General features: G+C 47.9%; 1 long non-coding RNA gene across 1 annotated transcript; it reads right to left on the bottom strand.

Annotated features, from left to right (window-relative positions):
• Positions 1 to 13158: 13158 nt before the first annotated feature.
• Positions 13159 to 15461, bottom strand: LOC124675029. Its single transcript, XR_006993147.1, has 3 exons — positions 15140 to 15461; positions 13934 to 14060; positions 13159 to 13308 (listed from the first exon to the last, which is right to left on the bottom strand). It is a non-coding gene; the product is annotated as an uncharacterized LOC124675029 (long non-coding RNA).
• Positions 15462 to 15463: the final 2 nt, after the last annotated feature.

The raw sequence follows: 15463 nt of genomic DNA, 5'->3' as shown, positions 1-15463 counted from the left end.
CCGGCCATGCCAAAGAATGAATGCCAAATCCATAAATCTTGAGATATGACAGCTTCAAGAATGACAGTTGTTCCCTCCGCATGCCCGCTGTACGCACCCTGCCATCAAAATGGACAGTTTTTCCACTCCCAGTGCATGCAATCTATGCTGCCAATCATTCCCGGGAAGCCTCTAGACTCGTTGATAGACAGGAGGCGCCTTGTATCCTCAACAGCTTGGCTCCCTACAGTAATACTCTCCGAACACGGCAATCACGGCTCGGCAAAACCTGTACATGGCCTCAAGACAGGTGCTCTCACCCATTCGAAGATACTCATCGAATATATCCGCAGCCATTCCATATGAGAGCATGCGAATAGTTGCGGAGCATTTTTGGTAGGAGGTGAAGCCTAACGCACCTGTTGCATCGCGCCTGCATTGAAAGTAGGGGTCGTAGTTTCTGACGCCCCGTAGAATGACCAAGAACAGGTCCCTTGACATCTCAGTATCGGCGCCGGAAATATTTTTCCGGGAAGATCGGATTGGTGAGGTGGAAGTAGTCCTTGTGGAGGCGGGCCTGCCCTTCCACTCTGTTGCGCGGCAGGTTTTTGGAGCGCCCCTTCACAGAGCCCCGGTGTTGCGGTCCCGGGTTAGAGGTGAACTCGTGGATCATGGAGGCCGCAGTAGTTGCCAATGTCTGCGTGGACTCATCGGACTCCTCATCGGAAGAGGAGTCGACAACCTCCGCGCGGAACTTGTCCAACATCTGCCACATGTCCATCTGCGTGGGTGCAAATTGCGGATCAATGGCCGCGCACAATAGCGCCGAAAACACGAGTAGAAACCTACCGGCGCAATTGACCGAACAGGTCGTGGGCGGCGCGGAAGGGCGGCGCAACCGGGAGCGTTTCGGCCGAAAACAGCCGGCACGTACGCGGCGGAGCACGCTCCTGCTCTCCCGCGCGGCAAGAACGGAGCCGACGCCGACTACTGCGGCGCTACGGCCGTACGGTGGCACTAGGGGTGGGGGTGGTGCCGTCGCACTAGGGCAGGAAAGAAGGGGAACAAGAAGGGGAACAAGAAGCAAATCGAAGCGGTCGATTTCGCAGTCCCTGACATGCGGGACCGGGTAAGAAATGGAGAACGCTCGGAGCGACCGTCGAGCGTCCGCGGAGACGCAAACCTGGCGCATATTTGGGCCAGGTTTGCGTCTCCGCGAACGGCCCGGTCACTTTGCGTCGCCCCGCTGGAACAGGCCCCAGACGCATTTCCGGTCACGTCGGACGAAAACAACCGCTCAGCGACCGTTTGCGTCGCGCCGCTGGAGATGTCCTAAGACAAAATCTGATAGGCCTTGAAGAGGAAGGAGTAGAACTGTCAGGAAATCTCTGATTCCAAGAGCTGGAGTACTTCCACGGATATAGAGCCAGATGCAAGGTGGACCAAATGGTGCCCTATCGGTCGCCGCTGCCTTCTTTTGCAAGTGAAACAAAAGGAGTCCTCAATCAGCAGGAATCATCGGAGTCCCCGGAGATTCAGTTGTTTGAGTGTACAACCACAATATTAGGAGTGGTGTTTTGGAACATGGGAGCATATGCTCCTTATATTTTAAAATGCATCTTACACATTTTAAATTTCTAAAAAATTGAAACAAAAAATTCGCACGTACATGCTACGCGCTCACAAAGTCGTTTCATAAAAAATGGACTTATCATGTGGCCTGTGTAAAAAAGAAAAAATTCAGTGCTTAAAACAATGCTTTTCACAGGATAAGTTTTCTCTTTTTTGCATAGGTCACACAAAATATTATTTTTTCGTGAAACTTGACCCGCACATATATATTATGGAGATGTACATGTAGAATTTTTTGTCAAATTTTTTCCACACTTTGAAATATGTTTTGTTGGTAGAGGGAGCATACGCACCCGGGAGCCGAATTGAATTTCCGCACAATATTCTGCTTCACATACTATCTTGGATATAGGTAACGGACAGGAACAGTGTGACGCGCCACTGTTCTTTTAGCAGTTCTGTTTTGCCTAAGTTTTCACCGCACTTCTCTTTCTGGATTCGTCGCCTAGGAGCACACATAGACGTTCCACTTCTCACAAAGTCCATTTCTCTGGCCATCTGCTCACCATCTGCTCAACTAGCATAACTCATGTATTACAGTACCGTATCGGTCTGGCACCAAGTCACCATATACCCCATGTTTATGTATGTATAAGTGGATTGCAATTTCTTTTTTCATCAGTTCGAATTTTTGGTTGTGTTGGCTAATAACATGAAGTTTGCACCCCAAATGTGATCATCTTTTCTGTAACTGGAAGAGGGTAGAAGAGAGTTATGCTAGTTGCGGGAACCAGACGTGAACCGAATTACAAACAGAAAACAAGCACGTAAACACACAGTACGAAGGTGCATCGTCCAACCAGAAAAAAAAAAGCGTAAAAGCAAACAACCAAACATGTTTCGTATGCAACAACGGTGACCTCCATGCCCTCGAAAGATCTCAACTTTGAGGGTCAATTTCATAAGTGCTTTCAAGCATCTTAGGATGTTATCATCAAGTGAAAAATACCTCCAGCGGGATATGCAGTCGAGGGATATTTGCTCAGAATCTCTATATTCCATCTCTGTGAGGCAACTGTATTTTTTTTTTGTCAATACCGACTAAATTTGGATCTTTGGCTCGTGAAACATAATTAGATAGCATTATTCTTCGAAGCGACTCTGTGGTAAACATTTACTAGTCTTTTGAAGTGTAGTTGAGAAACTCATTGAGCTAAGACATGTTTCAACTGCACAAAAATGGCAGTTGAGGTGCATTTCATATATACAAATCCCGAATCGCTGCACGAAAAAAAAACCCGGAAATGCAGCTGGGACGCACACCATCAGACTTAATTGCACTGTTTTACTGGTAAACCGGTAAACATGCACCATTTAGCAATCCACTTAATCTCTTGTTTGTGCCGTCCTCTTTGATTATTTCTCTCCTGTCAACTCCCAAAGCCACCGTTGTCTTGAGGAGAAGCTTATCATGCACACTACATGCTAGTACTACCTCCGTTTCAAAGAATAAGGCGCACACGAATTTCAAGACGAATTTTGACCGTAAAAGTTGAGCAACAAATTCTTGATTATATTGTATGTATATAGTATCGTTGGATTCGTATTGAAAAGCATTTTTTAATGATGCTAATTTTATATAAACAATCTTTATCTATTTAAAGTAATTCTTGGTCAAATAAAAAGCTCGTAAAACGAGGGCGCCTTATTCCTTGAAACGGAGGTAGTATGAACTTAGGCTTACCAGAGAACCAATCTGAGGTTGGGTGGTTAGGAGGGTAGTTGTACCCCCAGCCCACCAGAGTTCAAACCTCAGGTTTGACATCTGTTTGTCTCATAAAGGCGGAATATTCATTCAGTGGGAGGCGACGTTCCCGTCGACAGCGATGCGCCTATGGTGACTTCGTCAATTTCAAGATCCAATCCGCCGGCTCAGTCTTCCGAAGGTGCTCATAGGGGTAGGGTGTGCATGTGTGCGTTCATAGGGGTGAGTGTATGCGCGTGTATGTGAGCGTCTGCGTTTGTAATGTGTTTCTCAAAAAAAAATGAACTTAGGCTCACCGGGACAAACCTAGGATAGGTAGCTCATCTAGATACATATGGGTGCATGGTTCAGTTAACCACGGTCCTGCCGGTCTGTGCTTGTAAAGGGAGAAGTGGATGTTAGACAACACATCACACAAGCTAGCTAGCCTACGATGCAGGTGGTACAGTCCACGCGAGTACACATCTGTAATGGAAGGTGACAGTCTTGTTCTTATGGCGATGCCAGGTCGGAGGTCACTGACAGAGAATGACTTCTGGGGCCCTTGACAAAATACGCCCAGCGTGGCCAATCACTTGAATGATGGTCCATTCAGGACGGACAGTAACAAATGGTTCCATTTCCATATTCATCCATTACTGGAGTTGTCGATGTTGATTTTATAATGGAGCAACTAATATTGATTTTGTACTTGAGATGCTAATGTTTTTTCCACATATTTGGTTAAGCCTACAAGGATTCAACTTAAGACAAAATTTGATAGGCCTTGAAGAGGAAGGAGTAGAACCATCAGTTATGCGGAAGAGACAGGAATCCCTGATTCCAAGAGCTGGAGTACATCTGCAGATATAGCGCCAGATGCAGGTTGAACCAAACGGTGCCCTATCGGTCGCTGCTGCCTTCTTTGGCAAGTGAAACAAAAGGAGTCCTCGATCAGCAGAATCATTGGAATCTTTGGAGATTCAGTTGTTTGAGTGTACAAGCACAACATTCAGCTTCACAGACTATCTTGGATACAGGGAGTAGCGTGAGACGCCCACTGTTCTTTTAGCAGTTCTGTTTTTGCTAAGTTGTGGACAGATTCAGTGGCCTGGCGCCTGTAATAACATTAGTAGTACTGGACGCCAGTTTGCCTCCTCTCATCCTCTTGCTCGTTTCACGGCACTTTTGTTTGTGGTTTCGTAGCCTAGCAACAGACGTAGAAGTTCTACTTCTCACCAAGTCCATTTCTCCGGCCAATCTGCTCAACTTAGAGCATGTCTAACAGACCCCCTAAAAGCCCCAACCCCGTAAAATAAACGCCGATATACGAGGTAGAGCTCTACCCGGCCGTCTAGCAGACCCCGTAAATCAGCCCCCGGTATCGAATTTTTACAGTTTTGCCTACGGGGCGGCTCCTCGCCCCTTACAAGTACAGGGTGGGAAGCTGAATACAGGGCGAACCCCCCACTCGTGGCGGGCTGAATTTTCAGGAAATCGTCCGTGCCTCGCGTCGGTCGTGGCCGGGGCGGCGTCGCGCCATGGGGCCATGGCGGCCGGAGGGCGGTGCTGGGCATGGCGGGACGAGTAGCAGCAGGCTGGAGGGCGCGACGAGCAGCAGCAGGCCGGAGGGCGCGACGAGCAGCAGCAGGCCGTGGCGGGCGCGGACGGCCTCGAGGCCGGGCTGCGGCGGCGGGGGCGGGGGCGGCCGGAGGCTCCGGCCGTGGCGGGCGGGGCGGGGCGCCGCGCGACGGGGTTGTGGCGGGCGGGTGTGGCCGGAGTTCGGTGCGGGGGCGGGGGCAGGGGCGGCCGGAGGCCGGTGCGGGGGCGGGGGCAGGGCCGGCCGGAGGCCAGGCCATGGCGGGTGGGCGCGGGGGCGTTCGCGATTGGGGCCGTGGTGTGCAGTGTCCAGAGGAGGAAGATGAGGAAAAAAAGAAAACAAATTAATTTGGCATATTTTAGGAATATACTCTTTTACAGTTTAGGAATACAGGGTCTGCTAGCTCGGAAGAGTTTTCGGCCGACGAATGTAAATACAGGGCCCTCTACTCGCGTTTTAAGGGGCAGAAAAATAAGAGGTCTGTTAGACATACTCTTACCATGTGCCTGTTCGCACACACTGAAACTTTTCCAAGACTAGCTAATTGGCTCTGGGAACTGTCTGCGACGGACCATAAGTCTGTCACCAAGTCACCATAGGCCACAATCGTATTCATCTTTCCTGTACGTAATTTTTTTTTTTGCGAATAGGACACTGGCATTAAAAGAAACACCGAACAGTACAAAGCAGCTCAAGAACAACGAAAATTACAACGAGATCCTTGAGAAGCCCTTCATCTTCAGCCTCTGGACCGTGTCGACGGCGCGCCGCCGCTACCGCTCCTCCCTGAGCCAGCCTGACGTTGTTGATTGCGGACGGGAAGTCGCCGAACGGATCGAAAAGACCACATCCGTCCCGGAGACGAAGAAGTAGGATGAACTGCCGATGAAGCTCCTTGACGATCCGAAGATCCCCACAGCCAGACAAAATCCTCGAAGACCACACCATACCCACAAGCTTCTCGACGTCGCCGTCGAGATAGGGTTGAAGCCGGGGAAATATTATTGCACGAGGCGCTGCCACCACCACCTGAGCACTGCCCCTACAAACAAAAGCCCTAAAGACGAAAAACGAAGCTCCCAAAACTGGGAAACGGAGCCCTCCCGCCGACGAGGGCCGCGATCTGCCCCACCTCCATGGCCCGAAGGCCACAGAGGCGGCCAGATCGGAGGCGGCCGCCCACGGGAGGCAGTTAACCCTAATCGCCTGAGGCCACGAGCGAAGGGGAACGGACGAAGTTGGCTATCTTTCCTGTATGTAATTAGAAGCAGTAAACACACACACAGTATGAAGGTAGAAAACACACAGACAGTATGAAGGTACATCGGCCAACGAGAAACAAGAGCGCAAAAGCAAACAACCAAGCATGTTTCGTATGCAACAATGGTGACCTCCACTCCCTCGAAAGATCTCCACTGTGAGGGTCAACTTGGTAAGTCCTTTCAAGCATTTTGGGATGTCTTCATCAAGTGAAAAACACCTCCAGCGGGCTATGCAGTCGAGAGGTATGTGCTCAGAGTCACTACATTCCATTTCTGGGAGATCCAACTGCGTTTTTCTGTCAATACCAACTAAGTGTGGATCTTTGGCTTGTTAAAGATAATTAGATAGCATTATTCTTGAAAGCGACTCCGTGGTAAACTTTTACTAGTCTTTTGAAGTGCATTTGAGAAACTCATTCAGCTAAAACATGTTTCAACTGCACACGAAAAAAACGATGTTGCATCTCATCTACAAGAATCTCGAATCTTAACTACACAAAAAAAAACCCAGTACATACTTGTCCAAAGTACATGAAAATGTAGTTGGGACGCACACCATCGGTCTTAATTGCACCGCCTTACCAGTTAAAAAACTGGTGAACCGGGAAACATGCACCAGTTAGTAACCCACTCGATCTCTTGTTTGTGTCGTCCTCTTTGATTTTTTCCCTCCCCTGTCAACTCCCAAAGCCACGATTGTCTTGTGGAGAAGCTTATCATGCAAGCTACGTGCTACCGACATAGTTACTATGAACTTAGGCTCACCGGGACAAACCTAGGATAGGTAACTCAACTTTTTTTCGATAAAGGAAATATATTAATATCAAAAGATACCAAATACACCCAGCCTCTGCAACAACGCACCACCCTAATGGCACTACGGATGCACACAGCCAAAAAACGAAAAGAAAACTAAGAAACAAAAGTCCCGCTACAGTATCTCGGGCCTAACAACAGCAATACATCCACCGCCAAGACAACACCTGAAAAACAGACTCTTCAAAAACGACGCCTCCAAGAAGGAAACAGTGCTCTAACACCGTCATCGCCCGATCAAAGATCTTAGGTTTCACCCTGAAGATAGTCCCCGCTCTCAAAACAATGCCTCCAACAAGGTCATTGCCAGGCACAACCAGTTAAGGCCAGACCTTGGGTTTTCACCCCGAAAGGTAGGACTCGTACTTCACCCGTGATGTCGCCCCCACTTTCATACCGCTGCTGTGAAGCCCGGAACACCAAGCAAGTCCCTCAACAACGCGGAGACTTGAACCTCCCTTAGCTAGTCCTCCCCTCCGGCCTTCATGAAATTCTCTTCTTCCAACTTTCATCATGGATCCATAGTCACTTGATGTCAACACAGAAAAAGAGCTTCACGCCGCTCCCTCCAGAACCAATCGGTCGGAATAAAAACATGGGTACGCACGACCGAATACCACCGATCCAGCGAACTCCATGCAAAAGCACTGTTACATCCGTCGGCGGAGCCTTCCGGAACTCAACACTCCGGCCAGATCACGAGTCCAGGCCTCCGGTAGGTCCTTCTCATCACGCAAGAGAGGCCCTAGGACCGCCGCCTTTATTCAGGTCGGACCCCCACGTCGGCGACCACCCTGGGCTGGCCACTCCAACCCTCCACCGGCGACACCATCGCCGGCTTCCAAGCTCCTCCATCTCGCCGCCGGAACGCGGTGATAGATCAATAGATCCACCACCACCAACCGTAGGCCGATCCTCTCCGGCGAAGAAGAGGGTCACCTCCACCGTCGAACCCAAGGCTGCTGCCCCGGGCGTCCTCGTACCGCGGGAGAAGCCCAAGATCATCACCCCTCACCGGCGAGAGGCGGAGGGAAAGGCGTTGTCCGCCTCCACCAGCCACCACCGCCGGCATGCCGCCGATGGGAGGCGGGGAGGCCGCAGCCCGCAGCTGGATCGTCCCCGGGAGGGCCGGCGCCGCCCCTACATCCTCATCCGACCGCCGCCGCCCCGGGAGGCGGAAGGGCCGCCGCGTGAGAGGCTCCATTGGCCGCCGTTCCCGACGCGCCACGAGGGGAGGCCCCCGCCGCCGCCACGCCCCGAGATCTTTGCCCCGGCGGCGCTGCTGGCGGCGGCGGCGGTGGGAGGGTTGGGAGGAGGGGTGCGGTAGGCTAGGGTTGGGAGGTAACTCAACTAGGTGCACATACGGGTGCATGGTTCAGTTAACCATGTTTGTGCTTGTCTGTTTTGCTCCTAAAGGGCGAAGTGGACGTAAGAGCATCTCCACTCGTCCCCCCGAACAGGCCCCCGGCGAGCGTTTTTTCCATCCGGACGGCGAAATTCGGCCCAGTCGCGCCCCCGGTTCCTCGTTTTCGTCCGGATTTGGGCCTAAATCCATCCGGCGATCCCACGACATCCCCGGCCCCCGGGAGCGCTCGGGGACTCCGGACGAAACGAAAGCGCGCGAAACGGCGAGGAAACTTCCCGCGCGTCCGGTGGCCCCAACTTGTCGGCGAGAGAAGCCGATCGTCGTCCTCATCGCATCGTCTTCCGCGCGCCGTAAAGCCTCGCCGCCGGCCTGCATTCGCCGGCCACGCGGCGAGTTAATGTCGTCGTCTTCCGCGCACGCATCGTCTTCCGCGCGCACTAAAGGCCGCCGCCGGCCAGCTCGCCGCGGACGCGTCGCAATCCACGCGGCATTTAATCCCCGCGCCAGCCACGCCTATATACGCCGGTCCGATCACCGCGAGGCGTACCCCCGTGCTCCACTCTCCCTCCACTCTCCCTCTACTCCCAAGATGGCGTTCTACGACGACGACGGCGCAGCCAACAACGGCTTCCCCCGCCGGTCGCCGCACACGTGGGAGGGGCACCTCCTCCACCGTGCGGGGTACCCCCGCCCGCCGGACACGAGGCCTCCCGGAGGCGGCCGGCGGCTAAGTGCCGGCGGCGTCCGATCCCGCCGCCGCCGCGCAGGCCATGCCCTCGACGTCGCCATCGAGGAGGCGAGGATGACGATGACCGACGAGGAGCGCGCCGACCCGCGCCACCACCCCGACAACTACACGCGGTGGAACTCCTACGGGGTGGGGAGACGCCGGCCAGGGCAGCAGCAGCCAGGCCGCGCGCACCGAAGGCCAACGACGACGGCTCCGACGACGACGGCGACGGCGACTACACGGTGTTCTACCGCCATTTCGGCATGTAGAGCGCCGTGTTTTAAAATTAGCGTTTGCATTCCCCTAGCCGAATTCGAAATATAGTCGAATTCGGCCTCTATGTATGAACTCCTCCCGTTTTAGTCTAAATATCATTAAATTTAGTCTATATTCACCCGAATTTAGCCGTAGTTTGTCAAGTTTCCGTTTTTAAAATTCGCATCGTCGACTTCGCCCGGGCACGCGGCTGGGAAACTACTACTCCCCACGCCAAATCTTCCTCCAATCCGGACGAAAATTTCGCCGGATTTGGGCGTGGGGAGCGCCAACGAGTGGGGATGCTCTAAGGACGTTCGACGACACATCACACATGCTAGCGGGTGGTACAGTCCACGCGAGTACACATCTGTAATGGAAGGTGACAGTCTTGTTCTTACGGCGATGCCAGGTCGGAGGTCACTGACAAAGAATGACTTCCGGGGCCCTTGAGAAAATACGCCCAGCGTGGCCAATCACTTGAATGATGGTCCACTCAGGATGGACAGTAACGAATGGTTCCATTTCCAAATTCATCCATTACTAGAGTTATTGATGTTGATTTTATAATGGTGCAACTGATATTGATTTGGTATTGGAGATGTTGATATATTTTTTCTATAAACTTGGTTAAGCTTGCAAGGATTCAACTTAAGACAAAAATTGATAGACCTTGAAGAGGAAGGAGTAGAACCATCAGTTAATGGAAGAGACAGGAATCTCTGATTCCAAGAGCTGCAGTACGACTACAGATATAGTGCCAGATGCAAGCTGGACCAAATGGTGCCCTATCAGTTGCTTCTGCTTCTTTGATAAGTGAAACAAAAGGAGTCCTCAATCAGCAGGAATCATCGGAGTCTTCGGAGATTGAGCCGTTTGAGTGTACAAGAGGAACATTCAGCTTTACAGGCTATCTTGGATACAGATAATGGACAGGAGCAGCGTGACGAGCCCACTATTCGATCTTTTTCTAAGTTTTCGACAGCTTCAGTGGCCTGACGCCTGTAATAACAGTACTAGTACTGGACGCCACTTTGCCTCCTCTGATCCTCTTGCTCTTTTCGCGGCACTTCTGTTTCTGGATTCGTAGCCTAGCAGCACACATAGAAGTTCTACTTCTCACAAAGTCCATTTCTCCGGCCAATCTGCTCACCTTAACATGTGCCTGTTCGCACACACTGAAAGCTTTACCAAGACTAACTGGCTCTGGGAACTGTATGCGATGGACCATAAGTCTGTGACCGAGTCACCATAGACCCCAATCGTGTTGTCTTTCCTGTAATTACAAACAGAAAACACACATGCACACACACAGACGGTATGGAGACGTGCAACGTCCAACCAGAAACAAGAGCGCAAAAGCAAGCAACCAAGCATGTTCCTATGCAGCAATGGTGACCTCCACACCCTCGAAAGATTTCCACAGTGAGGGTCAACTTCGTAACTCGTAAGTCCTTTCAAGCATCAAGTGAGATATGGTACGGACTTGCCTGAACTACATGAAAATGCAGTTGGGAGTTGTGATGCACACCATCAGTCTTAAATTCTCAATTGCAGCGCTTTACCCGTTAAAAAACTGGTAAACCGGTAAACATGCACCAGTTAATAATCCACTTAATCTTTCGTTGTGTCCTCCTCTTTGACTTTTATCCCCTATCAACTCCCAAAGCCTCCGTTGCCTTGAGTAGAAGCTTATCACACTACATGCTACTGACATATTACCTCCGTTCGAAAATGTAAGTACATTAGGTATTGGGGCTCACGGAGACAAAGCTAGGATAGGTAACTCACCTAGGTGTATGGGTGCATGGTTCAGTTAACCACGGCCGCGCCCTTCTGTTTTGCTCGTAAAGGGAGAAGTGGGCGTTCAACAGCACATGCTAGCTAGCCTGCCATGAAGGTGGTACAGTCCACGCACGTACACACATTGTAATGGAAGGTGACAGTCTTGTTCTTACGGCAATGCCAGGTCGGAGGTCACTGACAGAGAATGACTTCGGGGGCCCTTGAGAAAATACGCTCAGCATGCCAATCACTCAAATGATGGTCCATTCAGGACGGACAGTAACCGATTGTTCCATTTCCATATGCCTCCAATACTGGAGTTGTCACTGCACATGCATTTGTGGTCTCCAATTTCCATATGCCTCCATGCACCTGTTGGACACTGCAAATACATAGTATGGGTAGTCTCCAATTGCAAAGCATGATTGTCTTCGATTGTCTTCAGCTCCTTTGTTGTTTTCTCCATTCTCGTGTTGCACCTGGGCTAATGGCCATCTCATGCATGTCTTGATCTGATGTACAACAGCCTATTGGTCTGATATACAAAAGATGATTGAGCCTCGATTGGCTCTAGCATGTGTGTATTTGTTGTTTTCCCCTTGAGTATTTTTTGTTTTGGGTGGCCTGCGCTGAAGATGACACCCGCCAACGTTACTCACGTGTACTTGCTAACTATAGCATGTAACATTGCAACTCATTTTCACACGTAAGCACCACGGCAGAAGATCGCTGTGGACACTTGACGATAGACGGTTTATTTCGTCTACAAGGCGAGAGCTAGTTAATAATAGCGGTCCTTAGTAAGCAAATTATGTAAGCTTTGTTTGAAATTTTACATCACTGATGGATGATGGTGTGGGAAAAAACTTATGTAGTACTATCTCTTTTCATAATTATTTTTTAAATAATCTATTTTCGTAATAGCTTTTGGACGTTGACACAGCCCTCTGTATGCCAATTAGTTTTAGTAAGCACATGTAGAAAAATTAAATAATATTTTTATTTAATAATATTTTATGGTGAATCAAATAATGGTAACACTGTTTTTTACTTTGCGAATCAAATATTTAATTGTTAGTAGTCAAAGTCAACTATTAACAAAAGGATGAAGTAAGACCTACTTAACATAGTGATATCAAAAAAGCCCATTGGCGATCACATTCACATCACGCGTCTTTTATCTAACCAACCTACCACACAAATTTTGTTTAGTAAGACTCGTGACTAGAATTCAATATTTTTGTTGGCTCGATCCTCTTGATCTCATTTAGTATTATCCTCATAGGTCATAGTCCCTCTACTTCTAGCAATCGAAACACTAGCTTTGCTTTATTTTGATCTTTTTATTCTCCTCATGCTCCATACTCCTGCTTCTACTGACGTCTCCTGCCCCCACCCAATCGCTCCCTCGAACCCATGACAGATTGATCAAAACCTAGTTGTGCCAGCAACCAAGGAGGCAATGTTTGGTCTTTGGTGACACCTGTACTCGTGGAGGCTTGGTACCGTGATACCATTGCTCGGATTGTATTTAACTAGATTTTGATGTGCGCCTTGGCGCACGATCCCGTGAAGTTTGTGTCAATATTCATATTGTATACATTTGTAAACACCAATGATAATCACGCATTAACGGAGTTTGCTAGGCAAATTGACAGCTATGGAGAGCCAAATGAGAAACCAGCGATCCTCTCTTTATATTAAATATATATTTCCTATAGGTATAAATACATGGTTCTGAGATAACAATAGTAAAACACAAGGGTCCCATCTAGGGTCATAAAAAAGTTGTTCCCTTATTTACAGAGTGCGAGATGAAACATTAAACACGGGAGAAACAATGATCTCATATCACTACCTAGAACAGAACATATGATATAGCTAGCATAGAAGGCAGAGTCATAGCCGTAGACCTGAAAATCACAATGGATTGAGTTATCTTCAGCTCACCTTCGGTGAAGACAGACCCAGTCACATATGGATATGCCGATTAAAATCAATTGCCACAGACTGAATGTCAAGGAGATTGACATCGTGTGCATAAGAACATAGCTTTGGTCACAAATTGACCTTCTCCAATGGCTCGGCTCTAGCACTTGGGGCATGGAAGCTATAGTTTCTCCATCATGGCTTTTAGCATGACACTGGCGGCTATATTGATGGTCTCCATCCATTCGCTAGCATGGATTCTAACCTGACCTGAGTAGAAAAGGAACAGTAGTGAGAGCCCACAATAAGAATTTCGAGAATTCAATTTTGAAATTATGAAGTGACACAAATTCTAAGACGTAAAGCCCCGACTTACACGGTCAATTGACCAAGCTAATAATTGAATATTTCAAGAATACCAATATTCTAATGAGTTGGTAGCATTATTTTAGCTCTAAGCCTCTTACTTAATTCTTTATGCAACATACTCCCTAAAGAATGTTTGGCTTGTCTCTAAGCTGCGATAAGTATTTAGAGCCAGAGGGAGTAGATAGTTTTCTAACAACAATATGTACAACCATCGCTTATAAATAGTAGTAAGCAGGGGCTTTCTCTTAAGGAAAAAGAACTATGGTATTATCCAAATGGATTTCTACGCTAGTAGTATATAAAGACCATTTGGAGCTAAAAGCAAGTGTTAGGCTGGTGACACGCTTCATACAATAAAATGACCTAAAAATCATGGCAAGCTTCTTGGGAGAAACCGAATGAATTTAGTAATTTAGCAGACAGTACGAGGTTTTCAGTAAAGCATGGCAGATTAAATATGCAGTACATTTTATTCACTTAAATGGATAGGGGACTAATTTATTGCTTGCAAAATAATAGAACTCACCTTTTTTCTCTGATATAAGATCAACGGATTCCATCAAGGCCAACTAATAATTTGTAAATTGTTGTTCTAATCCAAATAACTGAGGTTGTCTTCTATGCAGCTGCATAGTCTTTATATCTCCTATTCTCTGTTGTGGATACGACAAGTTATGGCATATACGGTACAGCTTCGGACCATCCCCTTTTAGAAAATGGCACACATGTTTACTGAGATGCATAAGTAGAAAATAGAGTTCTGAAGACAACTAAAAGAACAAAATGCAATTGATCCAGGTAAATACACTTGACATTATCAAATAAGATACGCTTTTCTTTGTAACCGTAAATAAGGGATCCTTGTACTACCTCACGAGGGACACCTCACATGCTTAAGTGCTTAACATATGCAGTATCCGACGTTCATGGCCACTAATGCAGAAAACCAGTAGCCAATGAGTGAGACACCAATGGAGAATATTCATAAACTTCAACTAAAAAAATGTGCATAGTTCTGAACTAAATAGCATATAGGGCCTAACATAACGGTATAAATCATGGATGTATGATTCTCCAAAATAGGTAATTTCATAGAAAATAAACATTGGAATATAGAATGATACCCGCTATAGCGTTTGAGTAACAATTTCAAAACTTTGAAATGAAATGCCTAGTGCTTCAAAATTAACATGTATCTCCATTCAAGCAAGTATACTCTAGTAATAATAGTATAAATATGCCATGAGATTTACGAACCAAAGAACTCAAGAATCGGTTTCCATAAACACTACACATTTGGTAGATGGATTAAGAAAAGCTACTTGTTGCATTTCATGGCTTTATAAATTTTGTGAACAAATACCACAAAGGGAGCTTGATTCAGATAAATCTGAGTGTCTGACACAACCATTATCATAGGCACTTCTTAACAACATATTTCTTAAAATTACCACGGTACAGTTAACAAATTATTCAACCGATTCAACTCACAAGGACTTCATGATACCAGGCTAAAAGGCTCTCCAAGGTACCACATCTACAAAATCATTCAGTTTAGTACCCTATCCCATATTTCCAATTTTCTCTGAAATGCTTCCTAGCTCCTAGTAGCAGTACGCCAAGCACCACAAAGGCATGGACAACAGGAGGCCAAATGAATTTTCTTTATGAAAGGGTAGCGAACTGGAAATATAGAAGTGAATTCCACGGGACAGGAGGGGTGATTCAGAACCTGATGGGTCCCTATTGTTACTCTGAGGACAAGCGTGTTTGGGAGACCAAATATGCGTCTTGAAGCAGATTGTCCTGACCTGAGATTGCAGAATGCTACAATCGCGAATGTTACTCTTTTTATTCAAATCAGCCAGCTCTTAAGAAAGGCAGAGGTAACTACGGTTGTCTTTCTGTGAAAGCTATTGATTCCCCGACCCCTTCTCCTGCGATTAGTTCTTGTTCTCCTCCAAGAAGCACAATTTTACTTCACATCGAGTAGCCAACAATTTCAGTATGGGAACACTGATCTAGCATTGATACACATGTAAAGTGAGGAAACATA

This window comes from Lolium rigidum, chromosome 7 (assembly GCF_022539505.1).
Source record: "Lolium rigidum isolate FL_2022 chromosome 7, APGP_CSIRO_Lrig_0.1, whole genome shotgun sequence".
Lineage (NCBI taxonomy): Eukaryota > Viridiplantae > Streptophyta > Magnoliopsida > Poales > Poaceae > Lolium > Lolium rigidum.
This window is presented reverse-complemented; position numbering and strand designations above follow the sequence as displayed.